The sequence below is a fragment of the Megachile rotundata genome, chromosome 14 (assembly GCF_050947335.1).
Source record: "Megachile rotundata isolate GNS110a chromosome 14, iyMegRotu1, whole genome shotgun sequence".
Taxonomy (NCBI): domain Eukaryota; kingdom Metazoa; phylum Arthropoda; class Insecta; order Hymenoptera; family Megachilidae; genus Megachile; species Megachile rotundata.
The window spans coordinates 5,149,775-5,171,979 of NC_134996.1; the positions used below are offsets into that span (position 1 = coordinate 5,149,775).

Consider the following 22,205-nt stretch of genomic DNA (forward strand, 5'->3'; position numbering starts at 1 on the left):
TTAACGGCAGATGATTTATATCGCGGTTATCATGTTAAATATTTGTAATATGATAGTAATAATATACTGATTAGAAATATCGAGAAAAAGAAATAAATTTAAAAGTCTACTTTGATTTTCCTATTAATTTATTCATTTCTTATAATAATATTACCATAATTCGTTGAAAATAGATATCCAGTTGAACGGATTAATATAATAGAGAAATAGTGTCTATAGTAATAGACGACAAATACATATATTGTTCCATTCTCTCTGAGTGACCCCTAAGGGTAGATTTCCATAGAGAATATTAATTTCATTGCCCTTTGGTGATTAAAGCCTTTTACTATTTCAAATTATCGCAGCCTGAATATGATATCGCTATTGTAAATAATGAATTAATTTATTGGATAAATGAGGATTAATGTTAACAAATGCCTACCAGCTATAAATATGAAAATATTAAATATGTATTAATATCAAACATTTTCTGTTTTTGATAAAATACATGTTAATATCTTTTTATTAAATAAATGTGAATATCATTTTATTAAAGATATTATTATTTATTAAAGATATTAATATCTTTTATTGCAGCCATATGATGGGTTAATATACGAGCACTAATATAATACATATAATGAAAAATTAGAAATTTCTGTGTTTATAAGCTTTTCAAATTAAAAAATTTTTAAATTTAATATGTATTCTTCAATGTCTAAATCTACATTTGAACAATTCTATATTTCTATATTGATAAATTACTGAATTATTAAATTTAAAAATTATGAAATTACATATTATAATGTATGTACATTATATTCTTTTAATTTTAAATTTTCAAAGTTCCAAATTATCAGATTGCAAAATCTCGAAAATGTCGAGATATGCGAATTTGAAAATTTTTTATTTCTTCATTTTTACATTTCTTATTTCCCAAGCTCATTATTTTTCTGCAGCACGATATTGTAACATTCTAGTTTCTAAATTTTTAATTTTTCACATTTCTACACTTTTAAGTATTTAAATTTCTAACTAAGCATGCAAACTTCTAAATTCCTAAATTTCTAAACTGTTGAATTTAAAATTTTCATATTACCAACTTGATCAAAGTACCATCATTTTGTAACTATAAAATAATAAGTATCAACGACTATGATAATTATTTCGAACCTTTTACTAATTTGTCATCTACTATCCTATTTAATTATCCTTAATTATCGCGATCTTAGACAAAGATGTAACGGTCGCATAAATATCTAAAATAATTACTGCCTTTAAAATAAATGTACTATCACTATTTTCAATCGATAAAATAATAAATATCTACGTTCAGTGCCACGATCACCTTGAACAGCCTAATTTACACCTGTCGTTCTTCACTAACAATTATCACGATTATACGTAAACGAAGGTATAAAAGATATCCCCTGAATATCAAAATTAATTAATATCTTTAACATCATTAATTTTATAAACTACCGTCACTTTTAACAATAAAATAAAATCAACGTTGAAAGCAATGATCATTTCGAACCGCTAGTTTGTCACCTATCGTTCCGTCCCGCCGCGAACAATTATCCACAGTTTCAACAAACGAGAGAAAAAAAGAGGGTCACGTTAGCGAACGAGCACAAACGAGCTTGTCATTGTCGATAAATTTTCGGCAGCGAGCCGATGCGATGCACAATCAGAGGAACGATAAATTGTGGACGGTGCGCGAAACTCTCCCGCTGAGCCGTCGAAAAAAAAGGACATAATGTACAAGTCTGAAGGGGAAAATTCCCGTAGGGTGAGAGGGAAGAGAACAATAACGGGAAGGAGGGAAAAGGTAACGATGCTCCTTTGAAGAATCGTTTTTGCGAGCTGCTTTTTTCTTGCTGGAAATCGACGCCCATGAAAAACGGGGCGACAGATGGTGGCTCGTTTCGTTCGTATCGGTAAACCGCAAGCAAGGAAGAAAGAAAGGGTTGTAAATAACGTTTGATAGTACGGGCACACGGAACAATGTAACTATTCGAACGTTACGCTTCGAGTTTAAATGTATAATATGTAATAAATTGCGAAATGTATTTAATTCTATTCTTGCAAGATATTACGGTTGTTGGGTCATCGATTTTGGTAAAACCTTTTCTGATCTGAAGGAATAAATAAGTCGAGCTACGTTTAGCTACTTTCGACATTGACTAATTCTTTGGAGAAACGATTAAGATTTAATTTTTCTATTTCCAGAAGTAGTAAATAGTATAAACGACTGTAATAGATGATATATTGGTAGATTTTTAAATTACTTTCTCACAAGTTTAAATCTGCTCGTGATCAATGAATTCTTTTTTATTGTTTTTATATGTTTTTCTGGAGGAAGGTATATGTACACAATTTTTATTTTGCCATATAATTTTTTTTGCCTGAGTGTTTATGGTATTCTTCGTTTTTTATTATTAGTATATATTAGGTTGGGGAATAAGTTCGTGGCGTTTTGACATTTTCTTTTTTTTACAGCGACCTTTTGAAATTTGCAAGAAGTTATAATATTCATTCGATAGAGCTCTTTCTGCTCTACAAAACTGTGTTAATCATTTTTTTCAGCAGATTCATTCGTTATTACTATTGAGGCTCTGAAATGGAATATCCAGGAGGTAAAAATTAGCACTTTCGACACTTGCTCTTTTTCGCTTTCCATCGAAAAAGCCAAAAAAGCTGCTGAAGCAGGCCAGGATATTTGCAATGTATACGGAGAAGGTGTCATAGGTGAGTCGACAGCACGGAAATGGTTTGCAAAATTCAAAAATGGCGATTTTAACGTCGAAAACCCGCCCCGCAGCGGAAGACTTTCTGAATTCGCCAAAGAGCGTCTCCGAGCACGTGTGAAGCAGGATGGTCCTCAAATTAGTCGTGAATTAGTCCAAAAAATGAACTGTGATCATAAAACTATTCTCAATCATCTCCATTCAATGGGATTTGTCGAAAAATTAGGAGCCTGGGTGCCTCACGAAGTGAACGCTACGAACTTATTGCCCAACCTTAGGTTGAATTTTGCAAACCATTTCCGTGCTGTCGACTCACCTATGACACCTTCTCCGTATATATTGCAAATATCCCGGCCTGTTTCAGCAACCATTCACAACTTTTCACAACTTTTTGGCCGCGATTCAAAGCGAAGAAGAGCAGGTGTCGAAAATGCTGCTTTTTACCTTCTTGATATTTCGTTTCTAAGCCTCAATAGCAATGACGAATGAATCTACTGAAAAAAACGATTAACACAGTTTTGTAGAGCAGAAAGAGCTCTATCGAATGAATATTATAACTTCTTGCAAATTGCAAAATGTCGCTGTAAAAAAAAGAAAATGTCAAAACGCCATGAACTTATTCCCCAACCTAATATATACAATTTTTATTTTACTTGAGTGTTAAGGACACAATCACTTTATAGGTTATTAATGGCCATATATTTTGTTTTTTATTATTGACCCCTTGTTGTACAATTTATCAGATGCATCAGTCAAAACTAACTATTCAGATCTATAAATCAAACAAAGGGCGTTAAAACAAACAAAGAAAATTTAAATGTGAGTATTTATATAGATCCTTGATAATGCAAATTATAGTTGGACCTAAATTTCAAATTGAAGAATATTCATTTGAGTAAGGTTTGTCATATTTGAGCAGTGAGTGCGTGACGAGTGAAACTCGTCAAAATATGAGAAGGGGTTAATTTTGCTTCAGTTACTCTCTTCTCTAAATTTACTGTAATTATATTACATTAATCGGTATTTCAAAATGTGATAATAATTACAGTAAAATTGGAGAAAATAGTAGCTGAAATAAAATTAACACCTTCTCATACTTTGACGAATCTCACTCGTGACGCACTCAGAGCTCAAATATGACAAACTTTACATTATATTACATTAATCGGTATTTCAAAATGTGATAATAATTATGTAAATATATAAATAATATATTAAAATTATTATATATATAATGTATAAACATTGTAATAATGTTTAAATATGCATTAATTTTATTATTCAAACACCTGAAATTTGTTTATTTAACTATTCGGATGCTAATTATTCAAATGTATAGACTCAAAGAATTCCATGATTATTAAACAGCACAATATAAATAAAAACGAGTGAAGCTCTTTGTTACTGGTTGTATAATAACGTAGATTTACAATTCGATTGTGATTCATATTTTATAATTTTCTAGAGTAACGTTTTTATGAGAAATGATGAAATTATGTTTTCGTGAATATAAATCAACTTTGAATACAAAGGGTTTCTTTTGTGGAACGAAATTACGTGGACGAGTTTTATGGACTTTTCTTGTAAAGTATTCAGCACTTTCAAAAGTAAATTAACATTGCAGAAGACAGTGCGAATTTTGCAAATGTGTCATTTCTGCAATATGTTATGAGTTGGATAATTATGACACTAGACAAAGTTCAGTTTTCTTCTTTGTCAAATTAATTAAACAATTATATAGAATTTTTGGCAAGATTAAATGAAGGGTATACCTTGAATGAAGTAAATAAATTTTAATGCACATTGTTGGTTGATTCAATAAATTTTAATAAGATTCATTATTGACTCAATGTAATCATTCAATAATTTCTATACATATACATATACTTAACAGATTTGATTTGGCAAATGTATATTTTCATTTATACGTAACTTTTACTATTTTTACAATAACCTGTTTTTGGAATATAAATTAGACAAGGAGACATGAAAACTGTTTTTATATTTCGTGAATAAATGTAACAAAAACAAATACAGTACACTTTTTATATGTTAATATTTATATACTTTTCACATGCTGTGCTTGATACTATTTATATATTTTGTACAGTTTATATAATATCACTTACATATTTCAAACATTTTCTACATGATAGTATCTATTACTACAGAAAATGTAGTACTTTTCCTCTTATATCAAAAAAAGAAATGTATCTGTAAATGGTGTAATAAATTTATAAATGTTTCTTCGGTTGAAAGTAGAATTTGATTAATTAGCAAATAGTTATAATTGGAAATAACAGTAGTGGTGGTGATATAACGACAAATGTAAAATAATTTCTTTATCACAAGATGTCGTGTTTTCTAATCGCGAACAAGCAAACACTGTCTTGAGGGTGATAAATGAAGTATATTCGTTTATGCATGCTGATACTTTAAGGGTGGAGAGGAAGAAAAGGGTCGTAAAAGAACTGTTTTTTCGATGACTTGTATTCCTTGACACATGTTTCATTCTCACTCTTATGCAGCAATGAACGTATTATTTTTAGTAGTGAGTTATTTTATTCTATAAAATACTTTAGTATATAAAATAATCTACTACTTAATATACTGCATTATTTTATTACAGTTATTACAATAATAGCAAAAACCATTTTGTAATACTACAATTGCTATTTAAGACTTGCTATTTAAGAATTGTTATTCAACACTATTTAAAATGCTAACTTCAAATTTCTCATTTTAAATTACAAAATGAAAGTACCGTTTTATAAAAATATATATAAACTTTTATTGAAATAAAGAATGATTATAAAGACGATTCTCCTAAGTATTCTACTGAAACAAAACAAATATTATATAATGAATGCTATATTTTCAGTATTAAATTGACATTAAAAATTTATCAAGGAAACTCGTTAAAAATAATCAACATATCATATAATAACGTTGAAAACATTTTTACTTATTTTATTATTATAAATAAATAGGATCTCGTTAACATGCAACGTTAAACCCGCGTCGGCCATTTTTATTAATTCATACGTTGACAGTTATTGTCGCATATTAAATTTATAATTTCAATAACAAATTTTATAACCAACGTCAAAATGTAATTTCAGTCTTTCGTTTTCATTATGAACATATTTAGATAAATTATGCATCGTCTGATTTATACGTACCTATGAAATTAGTATGTATATCACGTTTGTTCACGTTATATCGATAGTTTGTTGTGGTACTATTTAAAGTGGTTAAAAACATGTATTAAATGTTATAAAAATGTCCTATTTGAAATTTCAGCTTCCTATTTGAAATATTATCATAAACGTTTTAAGTGGAAACATAATGCATAAGTGCGACTTTATGAATTCAAAATCGTGTAATGTATTTAAATATAATTTTACAGTAAATAATTTTAGTTGAGACTTCACTGAAAAATATTTTCAGAATATACGTATCGGTCATTATGCGAATATGTATAGAAAAGATAACCTTAAACGGCCTAAAACCTAACCTATTCAGCGTTACAAATCTACAATGCGCATCTTGATAGAGGTTTTCAGAAATGAAAAATTTTTAGTGACAATAACTTTCATTCAAAATGGTCAACAATCATCAGATTAAAATACATGTTTTATTAATTTTTCAATTAATTCTCCCGTCATTTCCAACCTTTCCTCGAATGTGTTTTATCGATGACAATAAAATAAATGCTGCATCCACGGCATCATTAAGAGTGCATTAAGAACGGCGCCAAGACTAATACCAATCATACGAAAAGTTCAAGCGAATGTAACTCAGAAAATTGACAGTAAATGCCTTTAGATTTTAACGGGCATACTTATCGTCTTAACATACTTTATCGATATTAATTTTATGCAAAGTTTCATAGAAAGTTCGAATTATGTTCGGGAAATAATAATCTCGAGGTTGTAACCCTTGCAGTCGAAAAGTGATCCTCGATCACCATTTATCACAATTTGAAGTAGATATTTTTTTACTATTAACCCTTAACGATTACACAATTTAGCTTTAATTTTAACCATTTTATGTCCTAAAAATCTGAATAAATAACTTTTTTGAAACTCTGGTATTTTTACTATTTTTTTCCTCAAATTGTTATATCTTAGTATTTAGCTAAAATTTAGCCCTTCGTATTGAAATCGAGAAAAATTTTGTATTTTTTTGGTGAAAACCATAATTTTTTCAATTTTTTACGTTTTTGAATTTTTGTTCATATTCAATCTTTAAAACTGAAATCAGCTGTGAAATATGTTAAAAGAACTTTTAAAGATCATTTACAATTTTTTCAACTTAAAATAATGAGTATTGTTAAAATAATGAATATTTTTATTCTGATGAAATGTGACCGTTAGGATTAATTGTATTGATTTATTGTATTTATATGTGTGATGTAAATCGTAATAGTGACAATTAATAATAAAGAAATAATTTGCAAAAAATTGATGAAATTTTTCAACTAAAAACATTTCGAATGGTTCCCCGCAAAAAGCACAAATACCTTCGAGTGAAAAGGATTAAAAGTAAAAAGATAGTAGCACGAACTGTTATCGATAGAGTGTCTTAAAAAAGCTGTTGTTTCTTGTCGACTTATCGACGTTTTCGTTTTCATCCCTTACGAATGATTTGAAACGGTGACGTAATCCGTAAAGGTTGATCCCCAAAGAACGTAATGAACGAGCTGGGAGACTTTTCCATTGAATTCGTCCTTTAACGATTCCCATAAGTATCAAGGCTAAAGCAGGATACTATTCCCTTGGAAAGAACGAACTTGAACTCCGTTAAGACCTCTTCTAGTGAAAGATTAAATCCTCTTTCAATTTTTATCCACATGTAACAAAATATTTCGTAGCGATATTCATTTCTTGTTCAATTTTATAAGGGAATTGGTTTTGAAAATTATTTTGTTTTATTTTTCTATGTTTTGATCCTTTACAGCTTTTGACCAGGAAAATTTGAAGCACTCAGTTTTCAACATTTTTCGTTTTTAGTAAAAAATGAATGATCGAGCTTTACCTATAAATTTTGTTATTCATTGATTCTACATACGTGTTAATAATTTGTATATTACTTATTATTATTTATTATTTATTTACCAATTTCTGGTGTCAAGACACGTAAACAGTTTATTTGATGTAATACTATAATTCAATAGCAGGTATATGAAAAATCTTAAAATAGCGCTTATTTGGAAAAATGGGACGTGAAAAAGTTTGCACATTTCTTTTTCGAGAAATTTTAAGGGTAAAATTACACAATTTTATTTTGCAACCAATTTCGAATTTTTTATCTATCTAGAATTATGCAAAGAATATTTTTCAAAACAAATCATGACAAAATATTGCTTCTTGACTTCAAAATCCTACCAAAAGATCGTATTCTTACACATTTTGGAAAATATGAACGAACATCTACCATCTCACCTGATCGAAACAACATAAGATAAACAAAGATCGCCTTTAAGTCGCTAAAAATCATACTTAGAGTATTCAATCACCAGAGTTCATACCCTTTATTCCCTTCAGAGTTCAAACCTTTAACACTATTATAATAAAATACTGTCAAAAATATAAAGAGTGTGTTCCCAGTAACACTTCTGTTTAATAAATCCGCTGTCAGATGAATCTACTTGTCAGGCATTCCAGCAACAAAAGCAAGCATTACAATTGTACAAATGTCCCACAGGGTTGTTCTACCCTTGGGCCTCCGATTCATGGCTGCCAACAGTCGACAATAGCCCGTCGTACGGAAAAAATTACACGGTCATCTCGGTTTCACTTAATCCAACCTGACGCCTGCTTTGCTAACACCGTTAATTTCCTGTCGACCACCCCAAACTTTGTTCACGGTGTCGATCACGGAGTTTGCGATATTTCATTATGCGCTTAGTTTACCAGATGTCATGGGGTTCCTCGAAGAGTGACACCGTGACCAAACTTGTCAACGTGTGAAATGCATCTGGCAGCGAAGTCGTGTACGCTTTTGAACCATGGCTTCCTCTCGGCAGTTTCCTTTTCACACTTCATTGTGTCTTGTGGTTCAACTGTTATACGTTGGTCGTTTTCTATGCACTGTTCCAGGAAACGTGATTAATTCTCCAGACACGCGGTTCTTAGTCACCGTTGGATGAGATGTTAAAGGAAGGATGTACTTTTCTTGAATCGACAATTGAACTGACTCAAGCGTATTGTAAAATTTCAAATACTTGTATTCAGAGAATTTCTGATAGGAATTATTTGTTTTAATAGTTTTCAATGATTTATATATTGGAAGTATAGTTTTCAGAAGATAGGTCGCATGCAATGCGGTCGATTTGAGATACGGGTTCTGTATCCGCGGGGGATTGGTTCTGAAGACTTTCGCGAATAATTCTAGGATAGTGGTGAATTTTGTTTCGAACATTTGAATGTACATATGTACATGTTCATGTACGTATAAGTTAAATGTATCTATATTGTTCATGTGTAGAATAATATTTTATTTATTACGTAAATTTATGTATATTCAGATACGATGTAGGATTCTTTTATATGTACTTGAAGATAATGGTGAAAATTAAAACTTGAAGATAAAGCTTGACCATTTTTGGACTTATTAAGTTTTCAAATTTTCAATTTTTACTAATTTTAATTCAAACTGAGAAATTTCAAAGTTTACACTTTTATTTTTTCCATTACTAAACTGCATAATTTTCAAGTTCGTACGCTTTTTAATTTTTAAGTTTTCACATTTATGTCTTTTAATTTCTAAGTTTTCAAATTTAGAAATTTTTAAATTTGTATGTTTTTATATTTTTTAATTTTCATATTTGATAATTTTTTAATTTTCATGCTTTAAAATATAGAATTACAAAAATTTCAAATTTTAATATTTTCATCTCGATTTAATTTTAAATTTAGTAATTTGAACATTAAAGAGTTTAGACATTTGGAAATTTCGTAATTTGGGAACCTAGAAGTATAAAATTTTGAAATTATTCAACGATAGAAGTACAAGAATGTAGATTTTAATAATTAAAAAATTTCGAAATACGAAATTTTGTTATCTTCCTCGTATTTTCTTAATATATTATTTTTCCTTCATATAAAACCTTGAAACGTTTAAAAAATTGTTAATTTTTCAAATATTTTCCTGTAACTCATTAAAAAATAGTGATTCATTCAAATGATGTCGTGTAGTCTTAACTTACAATTTTTTAGGCAATATTGTCATTCACAGCTAACCATTTTAACACAAATAAAGTACATTAAAATATAACACACATTTTGCATTTAAAACTTTGATTGTACAGTTAATAATTGAATCTAAAATTCAATTTTGGTGAAAATATAAATCTAGTTTGTCACGTCTGTACTGTATTGTCCATCACGATATTACGAAACAGGGAAAAAGGCCGGCGATTACATCCTGTCGAGAATACCGTAAGCAAAGAAAATCAGGCCGTCGCTATGACAGATCGAAGTCAGATCGAAGGAAACCGGAAGAGGATCTCCGAGTGGCGGAAGCTTTTGTTCTCCCTTCGAAGCAACGATTATTCGAGCACGAAGAGCCAGTGCTGTGCCAAAATACGGGCTCCTCTCTGCCAGGTCGCGTGTCCCTGGTTCAAGAATAACGGATGAATGGAGAAAGACAAGGAGATAGAGAGGAGCAGTCTCTTTCATCAGATTCTCTCGACTCCTTTGCCTGTCTTTCCCGGCTCCTCCCATCCCAGTCTGTCCAGAAGGCTATTTCACAATAGGAATCACGAGACTCGGATAGGAATATACGGTTCATTAGTTCACAGTAGTAGGGTCTGCTTCTATCCTCTCATCCTCCTGCACGATTCTTCCGTGGTCTTTATCTTTTACAGCAGGATTCCTTTCTATTAAATAGGTCCAGATCTCTTCCCTCTCATTGGCTGATTAGCTTGCCCCGACGAGCGTAATCTCGATAACCGAGAATCGTTGCAGTTACTTGGACCCAGAACTACTTATCCTCGTTTCCTAACCGCAATTACGCGCTTGCTCGGTGTCCTCCGACTATTTCTTTCCTTTTTCCTTCTTGCCTCCACCCCATCTTCGTTTTTGCCTCTTCCGAGAATTAGTTTCCTGCTTTTATGCAACGATCCCTGACTCCAATGCACGGATTGCTATGAATTGCAGCTGAAAGGACATAGTCGGATAAGGAAGCGAAAAGTGCTCTTAAATCAAATTTACCTCGAGACGTGTTATTCGATAGCTTCTACAGAAAGAATAATTTGTCTCGACTTTCGTGAGCTTAACTGTCTACTGTTTCAATAAATTGGCACAATAGAATTGAAAATGTTCGGAATTATTGAATCAGAAAGACATTATATTAGTATTATCTTATTTTCTACCGAACGTTACTTATGAATGTAATGTATGAACATATAGTTCTACAATATATTTATACCACATTCAATCTTTATACATGTACTGTATCACGGTAGATATATCGTTTAACATTATCGTATCTAACAAATGTTAATTATTATTGCAATAGTTAGGAATAAAAGAAGAATACACGTGAAAAATTAGGAATCTTTCTATGATCTTTTATATTTAAATCGTGCTAAAATATAGGGTAACTTTTGTATTTTACCTTATGTTCGGTTGAAAAATAATAATATATGTAAATAAGACTGTCAAGAACTTTTTGATCTCTTAGCATACATTTCCTACATTAATGTAATACAAAACATTTCCAAACAAATATTGACTATTATTATATATTTAGAAATTAAAAGATATAATCCCTGTGAAAGATTATAGATCTATCATTTATCTTTTATTGTACTTAAAATGCGTTAAAATGTAGGGTAAATCCTCACATAACTCACAAATCACCCATCGCAGAAAAAGATTTGTCAAATAAAATTTGCGCCTTTTTAGTGCCGTAGTTTGCCTAAAAGCTTAGAAATTTGAGCTTCTTTGCAATTCCGGGTTACGGACAATGTATGTATTCAGTAGGCTAAAACGTTGGGAGCAATGGAAATCGATACAAACGGAAGGCTGACCCCGAAACATTCGACTACGGTTATAAATCAGATTAACGTTGATTTATCTTGCAGAAAAGTTAGAGGTCGGGCTTAAACTTAAACAGAAAGGTGTAAGATCTATGCCTCGGTGTACAAAAGAGACTAGGCTATTAATCCTTATCAATTGTGAGCCGTGCCAGACAGGGAATATATCATTCTCATTGTAGGTAATACAGTTCTCTAAAATTGTAATAAGGAGAGGGGCTTCCTCGATGCAATTACGCGAAAAATTCTTGGAAATCCTTGGAATTGGATAGTATTCTTCTTGGAACTATTTTCGAGCAATGCTTTTGTTCTGGGAAAATATATTGCGTAGTCAGTTTAGTTGATGATGTAGAAACTATGTTGATAGAACAGTGCATTTAATTTTGACAATATTTCAATTTAAATAAATTTAATAAATTTAACGTTAAATTGATTTTTCAACTGTTAACTGAAAGGGAACAAAAAATTAAGGAGGTCTTTGATTATTGAATGTCAACTGATTTCATGACATAAAAGTGGCTACATAATCTGATTGAATAAAGGTTTCACAAAACAGCATTTATATCATATAAATTCAAGGTATACAGCTGTAAGATAATCGTTATATGTGTGAATTTGTTATTAATATTCTTAACACCACACATTATCACAATCAGTCAAATAACAATTTTCAAACTTGATGCATAATTACCAGCATACATTTCTACATCGTCATTTACCCTTACGACTTTTTTTATAATATTCATACAATTAATTTTCCCAGTTAATTAGTTTTTAGTGTGAGAATGGGAATCTGCACTTTTATCCGTAATTACTTATAAGAAATACTTTGTTGTTAATTCCTAATTTCTAATCAATACGGTTAAATATTTTATTCCTTACTTATAACAAATTCACCAGTAATTTATTTGTAATAAATACTTTGTCACTTCCCTATAATGCATTCATCTGTATTTTCTTGTAATAAGTTCCTCATTTTATAAATAATTTTTAATAATCACTTATGTAATATATGTATGTCCTTCAAATATATTTCGTAGAGTAATCATTTTAGTATTCCCTTTCTTTTTCAACTTTTCAATGTTGTAAAATTGATATAAATACTTCGAAAGCCAATGTTAGTAATTTACAAAAAAGGGTCTAGCCGGATAAACATGGGCAAACGGCCCCAGCACCAATTTTGATATTTATTCATTCTAAATATTCCTTTATATCCAGAAATCAATTACAGAAAGTTTCAAATGCCTATCTCGTCGTATAAGGGAGATATAGGGATAATAACTCTCAGATATTTATTAACTTTATAACATATATGTTTTTCAGAATTTTAGTTTAATCACAAGGGGTGGAAAAAAATTATTTTAATTTTTGAGGGTGGTTTTTGAGAACAACCCCTTGAGTGACAATCTCCAAAAAAATTAGGAATGATGTATTGCTATCGAATTATTATGTATAAAATCCTCAAGAGTGTCGGGGGGGTGGAACATGGTTAAATAAATTAAAGAATATAATGATAACTCGATTATTTCGATAACCGGTAGTACACAGGTTGCAATGATTGCCTCTAACATATTCTGATTTTGCAATAATAAGCAAGGAATGGGAATACCCATTTTTAAAAATATATTTTACACCATTTACAAAATGCACTGTTTTGTAATACCGACCGCGGAGCAGGTATTCGTTCTCTCCTCAGCGACCAAACGAGTAACTTATAAGACGCTTGTTTTCCTTATACCTCAAAATAAAATTAGTTACATTATCACAATGTTTGTATTAATTATTTACGCTTCAAAAATCCTGCACATGCACCAATATAAAAAGTGTGCAAGGGTATTGGGAGAATTGAAAAGAAATTCTACTGTTATGAAGGAAAAGTTTATTTGAAACCTTTCTTCATTCTATTAGGACGAGTCATAAGTAACTTCCGTTTCTTTATCAGACATTTCTTTCGTTCTCATTAAACAACAAAATTATATTATTTTATTATATTTACCACTATTTTCTATAACCTTCTCCCATTTTCCTGGTAGTTTATCAATTCCTTCCTTGTAAAATGTGGTTGGTTTGGACTGGAAGAAGCTTTCAACAGCCTGCCTGACTTGCTCTTCAAAATTGAAGGTTTTTCCATTTAAAAAGTTTTGTAAGGAACAGAAAAGGTGGTAGTCTGTCGGGGCAAGATCTGAGAAGTAAGGTGGATGTGGTAAAACAGACCATCCAAGCTCAAGAATTTTTTCTTGAGTCATCCTTGCTGTATGCGGTCGCGCGTTGTCGTGTAAAAGAATGACATTTCTGCGATTGACGAGTGCAGGGCGCTTTTCTAGGAGTTTCTCTTGCACTCTTTGCAATTGCTGAATGTATTTATCCGCAGTAATCGTTAAATTTGACTTCAACAACTCGTGGTGACTTATACCTTCATAATCTCACCATTCACACAATAAAATCTATTTAGCTGCATCGGAAGTTACTTATGACTCGACCTAATAATAATGTTCTTGTTTTCTACTAAATACTCTACATTTAAAGAGTTTTCATTATTTAATAATTCTGCAAGATAACACACTGCTTGCGCTAACTGATACGCACCTGTAAATAATATTAAGGTGCGCTCACGTCATATTAATAGAAAAACGTACTAATGTTATATAGAATACGAAATATATTCGACACAACACAAACAGTACCAATTATTTAGAAAAATAGCGATGAAGATTAAATAAAAACTTTTTCTTCATAACAGCAGAATTTCTTTCCCGCTCTAATTTAAAAGGGTTTTACCGAAAAGATGTCATCCAGAATATCATGTACCTGCTTTTAAATGTACAAGTACCTGAAATTTAACGCAGAAAGTCTAAAAAAATGGAAGACCGTTTCGCGCCTATCTCAAGCTAGGAGATAAAATGAAATCGGAAGTAGAAAATTCGCGGTAAAGGGTTGACGATCCAGAACGTGGTATATCCTGTAGTATGCCGCGGCGATATTTCAGGCAAATAAATCCAACGACTCTCATATCCAGAGACGGTGGTTTCGTTGGTCGGCCTCTTAAATTTCTTTAACGTAAAACCGCGTATATTATTCGACGCTGAAGACGCGTTCGAAGGAACTTTTGTGCTCTTTCCGGGAGTAAAGGTATCTCGGAGAAGGTGGCTCAATGTGCAAAGGCACAGACAGCACATACCGAATATCCTTTACGGAATGGTGTCTGCCTTTGTAACGGCGTTTCCAGCGCGCTGGCTTGCCAGGCCAATCGTACGAAAGAGAGATATTGAATCGATAAAATCCTCCTCCGTCGAGTTTTACGGCGCGATCCTTTTCCGGGACAATTTACGACTTCCGCTTTTTCCGTTGCTATCCGTCGCTTGTGCCCGATTTTCGTCTGCAGCCGTGTCTCCTTTATTAAATCCTCGCGCCGGCCGTCTTTCTCGCGTCTCTTCGATTTCTCGCAGACTCGCGATACGGGATTGTGTGCGAAGACACTTGCGGTAAAATTGGATGAGCATTCTTCTGTTGGGAAATAAATTTTTCACCTACCTACGAGACCAACCGAACAGAGCTATAACACAAATGTTGCTACAGTCCAACTTCGATAACTTGAATCTCTATAAGACTGAAATTTTTATCATTCCTTTCCGCTCCGCTGCGAAAACGTCTACGAGTCGAGATAAAACTTACTTCAACTAGTTATATTTAGTTTTGAATATCCATTACGGTATGAGTAATTAAACGCAGTTTTTAAATCAATTTTATTTGGTTCTTGAATGTGTAAATTTTGACAATTATATTGTATAATGTTTCTAATTATTTATATTCCTGAATTCTTGAATTAAAAAATTGTTAAATATATAAATTTTTTTAAATTTCAAAATTCGTAATTTACCATTTTCTAAAACATTTTCTAAAACAAAACCCCAAGTCTTCAAATCTCCAAATCCTTAGATTCCTATACTTCTAAATCCCCAAATCCTCAAGTCTTTAAATTTTCATTTCTCCAAATCCTCAAATCTCTAAATCTCCAAATCTCCAAGTCACCAAACTTTCAAATTTTGAAATCTCCGAATCTCCAAATATGGAAAATTTCAAATATCCATATTCTTAAACCACTAAATCCCCAAATTTCCGGTTTGCCAAATTTAAAAATTCCTAAATCCCTAAGCCCTCAAATTTTCAAATCTCTAAATCCTTAAATCCCCAAATCGTAAAATCCCTAAATTTCCAAATTTCCAAATCTCCAAATCAGCAAATCTTCCTATTTCCAAATCTTGAAATCCATAAATTTCCAAATCTACAAAACTTTAAAACCCCAAATCTCCAAATATGGAAATCCCGAAATTCCCGTATTTCTAAACCCTTAAATTCCCAAATCTTCATACTCCCATATTTCTAAATCACGAAATTCCCAAGTTCCCAAATTCACAAATTTCCAAATTTTCAAATTTCGCATTCGGAAATTACAAGTTTACATTGTCTAAACAAAAAAGAAATAACAATTATCTCAACTGCTTCCATAATCGTTCGGGAAGTAGGACATTTACCTTAGCACCTTTTCACGGAAACGACCTCATCAACCGTCAATAAAGAATCCATGATATCTCTACAGTATATTCTCACGGGAGGAACGGTAAGACGCGTTTGGCAAATGGTCGTGAAATTGCGCTCGATTCGAATCTTCTTAGGAATGTTTGCAGGTTAGGGAAGATGCGTCTTGAACAAGGAGCTCGCGTGGTTGTCCCTCGTATAGCCAAGCCATTATCGTCTACGCCCACTTCAATTAGGTTTCCACATTGCTATCGTTGCCGCATCAGCGTTGTCTTCTGGTTCGTAGAAGCGCAGGGTCGAATGCAATCGACCTTACGGCTGCCCATTTCCGACCCTAGTTAACATGAATACCGAACAAACGGCCCTGTCCACGGTGGCTGATTATCTCCCTTAAATATCACCCCAAGGTGTTCAACGAGAACTGTAATTGAAAAATCGTATTAATTTTATTGGTACTATTTACTCTTTGGTAGAATGCCTTCATCACTTTTGTGTTGATCAAATTCCTAAATGAACAAGGTATTCAAGAAAATTTTGTGCTGAAAGTATGCATGTTACTCGCCGAATTAACTGTTTTAATTGTAATATAAATTTTTTTTAATATTAGTGTGTTTTTGTCGTTGACAATTAAAAAATAATATTTTTAAAAGAATTCAAACTTCTGAACCAGAAAGAGAGTTTGCTGATAACAAAAGGGTGCAAATGCTTAGGTTAGGTTTCTTCAAATTTAATTTCAATATTAGAGCTTGCTTTCAGCTTGTCTACATCGTTATAGCTTTTTATTAATCCGTGAAATTACGTACTTAAGTATAATATTTTCGTTTTATTAAATCACCTATACACTAAACATACTTACAAAATATCTTCGAAGTATCGATTGCTCGATTGTTGTGGTTGCATAAAGCAGATCAACTTCAGTTTGACCTTTAACTAAGTTTGAACCACTTATTGTCTGTTGTAATCAGATATTTGATTTCAATCTTATAAGAAGTTGTTTTGGTATATGGATTGCTGGAAGTTTGTTGAACTTTTTGATTGAACGATTGCATTACTGCAGAAACTCCGTGGAATACTTTATAGACTCGTTAACCTGCGAGACGAGCGCTTGAATTTATAAACTGTTAATTTAAAAATATCCCAGGAAGCGATGCTAATGTTTGCATGTTAAATTTGAGGGAAAAGTCACTCAAATGTCAAACTTCTTGTTAATCTTTCAATCAGATACGTAATCCTAACATCAAGGAACTGGAAGCGTAAATAAGTTTGCAGTATTAAATCACGTCAGTAGCCGAGAAAGTGCAAAACACGATTTAATAATATTACTGTATCTCTTCCGGTACTTGTAAGTAAGTGTGTATATCTTCTAACTTCTTGTCACTGTAATAAAGTTATCCATTAAACTCGCGACTCGCAATGATGCTGCACTTAACGAACACGTAAATCTAACTGGAATATCAACTATCCTGATTTCGTGTTGCTAAAGTTACAAGTGTGCCCAATTGATAATCCAATCGTGACGGTATCAGAAACTTCTTAATTAGTAACAAATCAGAAAATATTACCAAAATCACGGAATTTTTAATTATATAAAAAATTGAAATTAGAATGCTTAAGAAAATATTTTTTTTTCAGATAATAAAATGTCAGACATTTCAGTATTTCGACGTAAATAGAAATACAAAGATTTATTATTTTTATTCTATATTCTGAAAGTATCTAAAATTTTGTCATCTGGTATCTTAAATCGTACAGGTTAAATTTAATTTGAAAATAATACAATTGTTAAAAACATAATATTTCCGAAATCTCTATATTTCGCAGTTTCCATATTTTCAAAAATTTTCATATCTGAAATGATACTCAGCTTTCCACATTTCGCAGACCTTCATATTCCCTAATTCTACATTTCTGCATTTCTGTATTTAAAAATTTCTACATTTATGAATCCTCTGACGATCTAAATCAAAATCTCATCGAGTTTCCGAAAATTACAGATTAGGTTATTTGTCTTGCCAGTTTACCAGTTTCTTTCGAATTTACGTCGCGCTGTGGAGTGGGTGTTATGAATTCCAGTTTAAGCGTGCACATCAGGCTCGCATGAGGGCAAACTGTAATGTAATTGGAAGTTCGTGGTCTCGGGATGCGTGTCTCTCTATCGCGCTTAAGGCACCCTATCCCCTTCAGCGGTGTGTAGCAATTTCGTTTAATGCCCGCATACGCGCAGCCTTTCCGCGCGGAAAGCCGATATCGCCTGGCTGTGAAAGAATCGTGAAATTTATGGTCACGCTTACACGTGGCTGCATACATATTGTCGCTTACGCGTGTATCGGTCGACGAGAAAAACGCGACCGTCAACATGGGACGAGCATTAAGCGGTCGGTTGGTTTCGTGACAAAGTAGAGGAACGACACATTCGTGTTTACGCAATGGATACTGTTTGGATTATTGCCCGTAACGAAATGGTTCATTAGAAAATTGATGCCTTACGGTTACTCCTATCAATCATTCTTATTACGATTGCCGTTTACGTTTGATAGTTTTATCGTTGGGGAGATTTGAAAAAGTCTGAAGGCGTATTAGAATAAGCATTTCTATTATGTTTGAGGAGAGATAGTAAAAGAAATTTTGAAGGAAGGTATTTTTGCTGTTGGCAGAGTGCTACTTTAAAACAATGGATGGTTATCTTAAAACACGAAAATGAATTTAGAATCACTGTTTAAGTATTGAATGGACGGTTAGGACATCATGGAGCTAATGAGTCTCTTGATTTTTTATTCTACAGCTTGGGACACAATAAACACATATTTTATACGTAACTACATAAAGTACATTTGTCTTTAATTACCTTCTTTAACCCTTTCGCTACGGTGATTTTTTCTGAGAAATGTGATTATGGTCTTATTTATTATAATAAAAAGTCAGATATTCTTATTTATAAAAAGCAAAGCTAAAGCCTTTCTATACAGTTTTTTATCCTTCCTTTATGTACAAAGGATAATACAAATGACAAATGTTATAACACGCCGTCATAACTCTTTTTTATAAAAACTTTTTAATCGCTAGGAAAAAACTGTTAGTATAAAAGTGGGCGCCTATAGGTGCTCTCAGTAATGCAAACACAAAATTTCCAAGCGCCTATAGGCGCCCACAGTAGCCAAGGGATTAAGAATACTTACACGTATGTAGTTTAGTTTTCTTTTCAAATTATCCACAACTCACATATGTGGAAATCACCATTGGTCTTGTATACTACACATTCTATTATTGTTTGTATACATACATCCAATTATTACAGATGTATATAAATGTTACAATTGCAAGGCTGTACGAGACACTACAATTTAACATAATTATTATAGATTTAGATTTAAAAATACAATTACACCGAAAAATTAAATAATTTCTTTTCCTAACCTTAAAGGAACCATCCTTGTAGAGGTTGAATTATTACAAATTTTTGTCTACAAAACATATAAAAATTTATAGGTATACCTAGATTTAATTATTCCTTTGCTGTATTATTTAAAAATGAATGCACTAGATTTAGATTAAAATGAATTGTGTTCAAAAACATTGTTTAAGTATTTGAATGAGGGAACGGCTAGAACACCATGGAGATAAGGTTTTTGCATTTAGTCCTATGAGATAACACATTGCTGTGTAAACATCCTTCTAAGCCTTGAAAATAAAGTCAATAATCTAAATATTATATTAGATTATTTTTAGTCTATATACAATAATATTATTATCCTTCTTAATATTATTATCCTTCTTCTACCACAATCACTTTCAACAATTACACTCTTAAACCAACATTATAACCTAGAATTGTTCTCAAGGGCTTTTTCTCCGGCATTCCACGAATAATCAGTGAGCAATCCCGAAAGGAGTTAACGAGATAAATCGCAATAAAAGTCCATGGAGGGTTTCTGCACACTGTGTGACACGTTCACAGCCGATGACGGATGACGACTTCGGGATGATTCAAGCTGCACGACAATTTGCTCGCTTATCGTGTGGCTAACGTGATTGGATGAATTAAACTCGGTCACCACGAGTTGTGCCGCGTGTAGCAGCTCCACAAACGCTTGAACGTGCCTTCATTAGCTCCGACATACGTAATCGTGGGCCACGGTAAAGGGCATTAGTCGAGAACGTGATGCGATGCTCTTTCAATAGGATTCGTGTGCAGATGCGTTCATCGAGCCATTGTTCCTATTCATGTGAATTTGCTATTTGAAATGAGACCGTGCAAGAAATTTCACACCTTGATCGTCACGTCATTATTGGGTCATACTTGAAGAATTATGCTCATGCATGAATTGGATAAAGTTTTCTAAAATCCATTTTTGTAAGCGGTAACCACCAGTGTATATTCAAATTAAATTGCTGGTTTTAGAAATGTATTGCTAAAGTAGCTAAGATGGGGCGATAGCGAGCAACATGCGACCATATCTGCTTACTTTATTACACCACGGTGCAGTAGAGAAGTAACTTCTGTTCACTTCATGCTTTACGAAACTTAAGGATATCTAGAAATTTTATAAGCTATAAATATGTAAATTTTAGAATTTTTGGATTTACAAGCTGACAAATTTTTTACATATGAAATTTATATATTTTAAAATCACATGTTTTCAATTACCAATTTAAATTATAATTTATAGTAACAATATAAATTAAATTATAAATTCTAGTTTTTAAATTATCCGATTCTTACATTTTCAAATCTCTAAATACCGAATTAAGAAATTGTTAGATTTTGAAATTTATATATGTATGCATATATAAAATGTAATAGAATAATACAGAATATACACACATAACATAGATCTAACATATAACACCTACACAAATAACAAACGTGTTGCAACAGAAGTTTGTAAATGTTTAATGCGATCCAGTAACAAACATGTAAATACAAAAATAGATCGCCGTGAAACCATCAGTCGAGCACAATTTAACAAACAAAGTGCTCCGTGGAATACAATAAAAAGGTAAATAGAAATCTGTTCGGTGTGAATAAATGGAAACGCGTAATTCAGCGCAATTATTTCGCTGTTCGTTAAAGCTGATACTTTTTCATTCGTAACGAGCCTTCACTCCCGAGCAAGTCAAGAGGCAAATGAAACATCGTTATCGAGAAAGTTTGAAAATATTTCAATAGCGAAGCACGGTATCGAGCTAAGTGTAATGAGAATAAAATTAGCCGGCCACGTTCACGAGTTGATAATTGAAATCCAAACGAACGCGACAACACAGCGCAACGATCTCTTGTAGACGTGCTTATTAACAGAGACGCGTAGCGAATCGATCGACATTCGCTCTCATCAGACACGTGTTCAACATCATTAGCCCTGACAAGCGACGACATTAATTACACGAAGATCGAGTAAAGTAGGTAGAGGTAGCAGTATATCGGACCTGGCTCAGAGGTAACCGCCTGTTATCGACTTACTCGATGACTCAAACATGCCTTGTATATCGATTGTCATGCATCGACACTCTCCATAGTAATAGGACGTTAGAAGAATATCTTAATAATATTGTCTGTAAAGTAGGGAAATTATTATTCAAATTACTGTCTCCAATGTTTTCTTAAAAAATTGATTTAAGATTATTTGTATCATTCTTATTACGATTAGTGTCATCAACGTCTGATGGTTTAGAGAAGTTTGAAATTATTAGTTTATTAAAATAAGTGTAATACTTCTATTGGTTGAGTTAGTTGAGATGTAAATTATTGTCAGAAGTTTGGTAATTGATAATAGTTTTTTTACTGAATAGATTATTTTTCATATTTTATAGAGTTCGTCCTCAAGTCTTCAAAGTTTCGGACTATCAAATTTTCATACATAAAATCTTCAGATTTCTAAGATTTCTAATTCTTC

General features: G+C 32.2%; 1 protein-coding gene and 1 long non-coding RNA gene across 4 annotated transcripts in view; one reads left to right on the forward strand and one right to left on the reverse strand.

The window, feature by feature from the left end:
- Fas1 (fasciclin 1 Fas1 domain-containing) overlaps window positions 1–22,205 on the forward strand; it is a 690,358-nt gene that overhangs the window by 263,078 nt on the left and 405,075 nt on the right. The gene's annotated exons all lie outside the window — the stretch shown is intronic.
- LOC143265770 (uncharacterized) lies at window positions 18,415–20,320 on the reverse strand. The gene is made up of 3 exons (XR_013040466.1): window positions 19,729–20,320; window positions 19,491–19,648; window positions 18,415–18,569 (listed from the first exon to the last, which is right to left on the reverse strand). It is a non-coding gene; the product is annotated as an uncharacterized LOC143265770 (long non-coding RNA).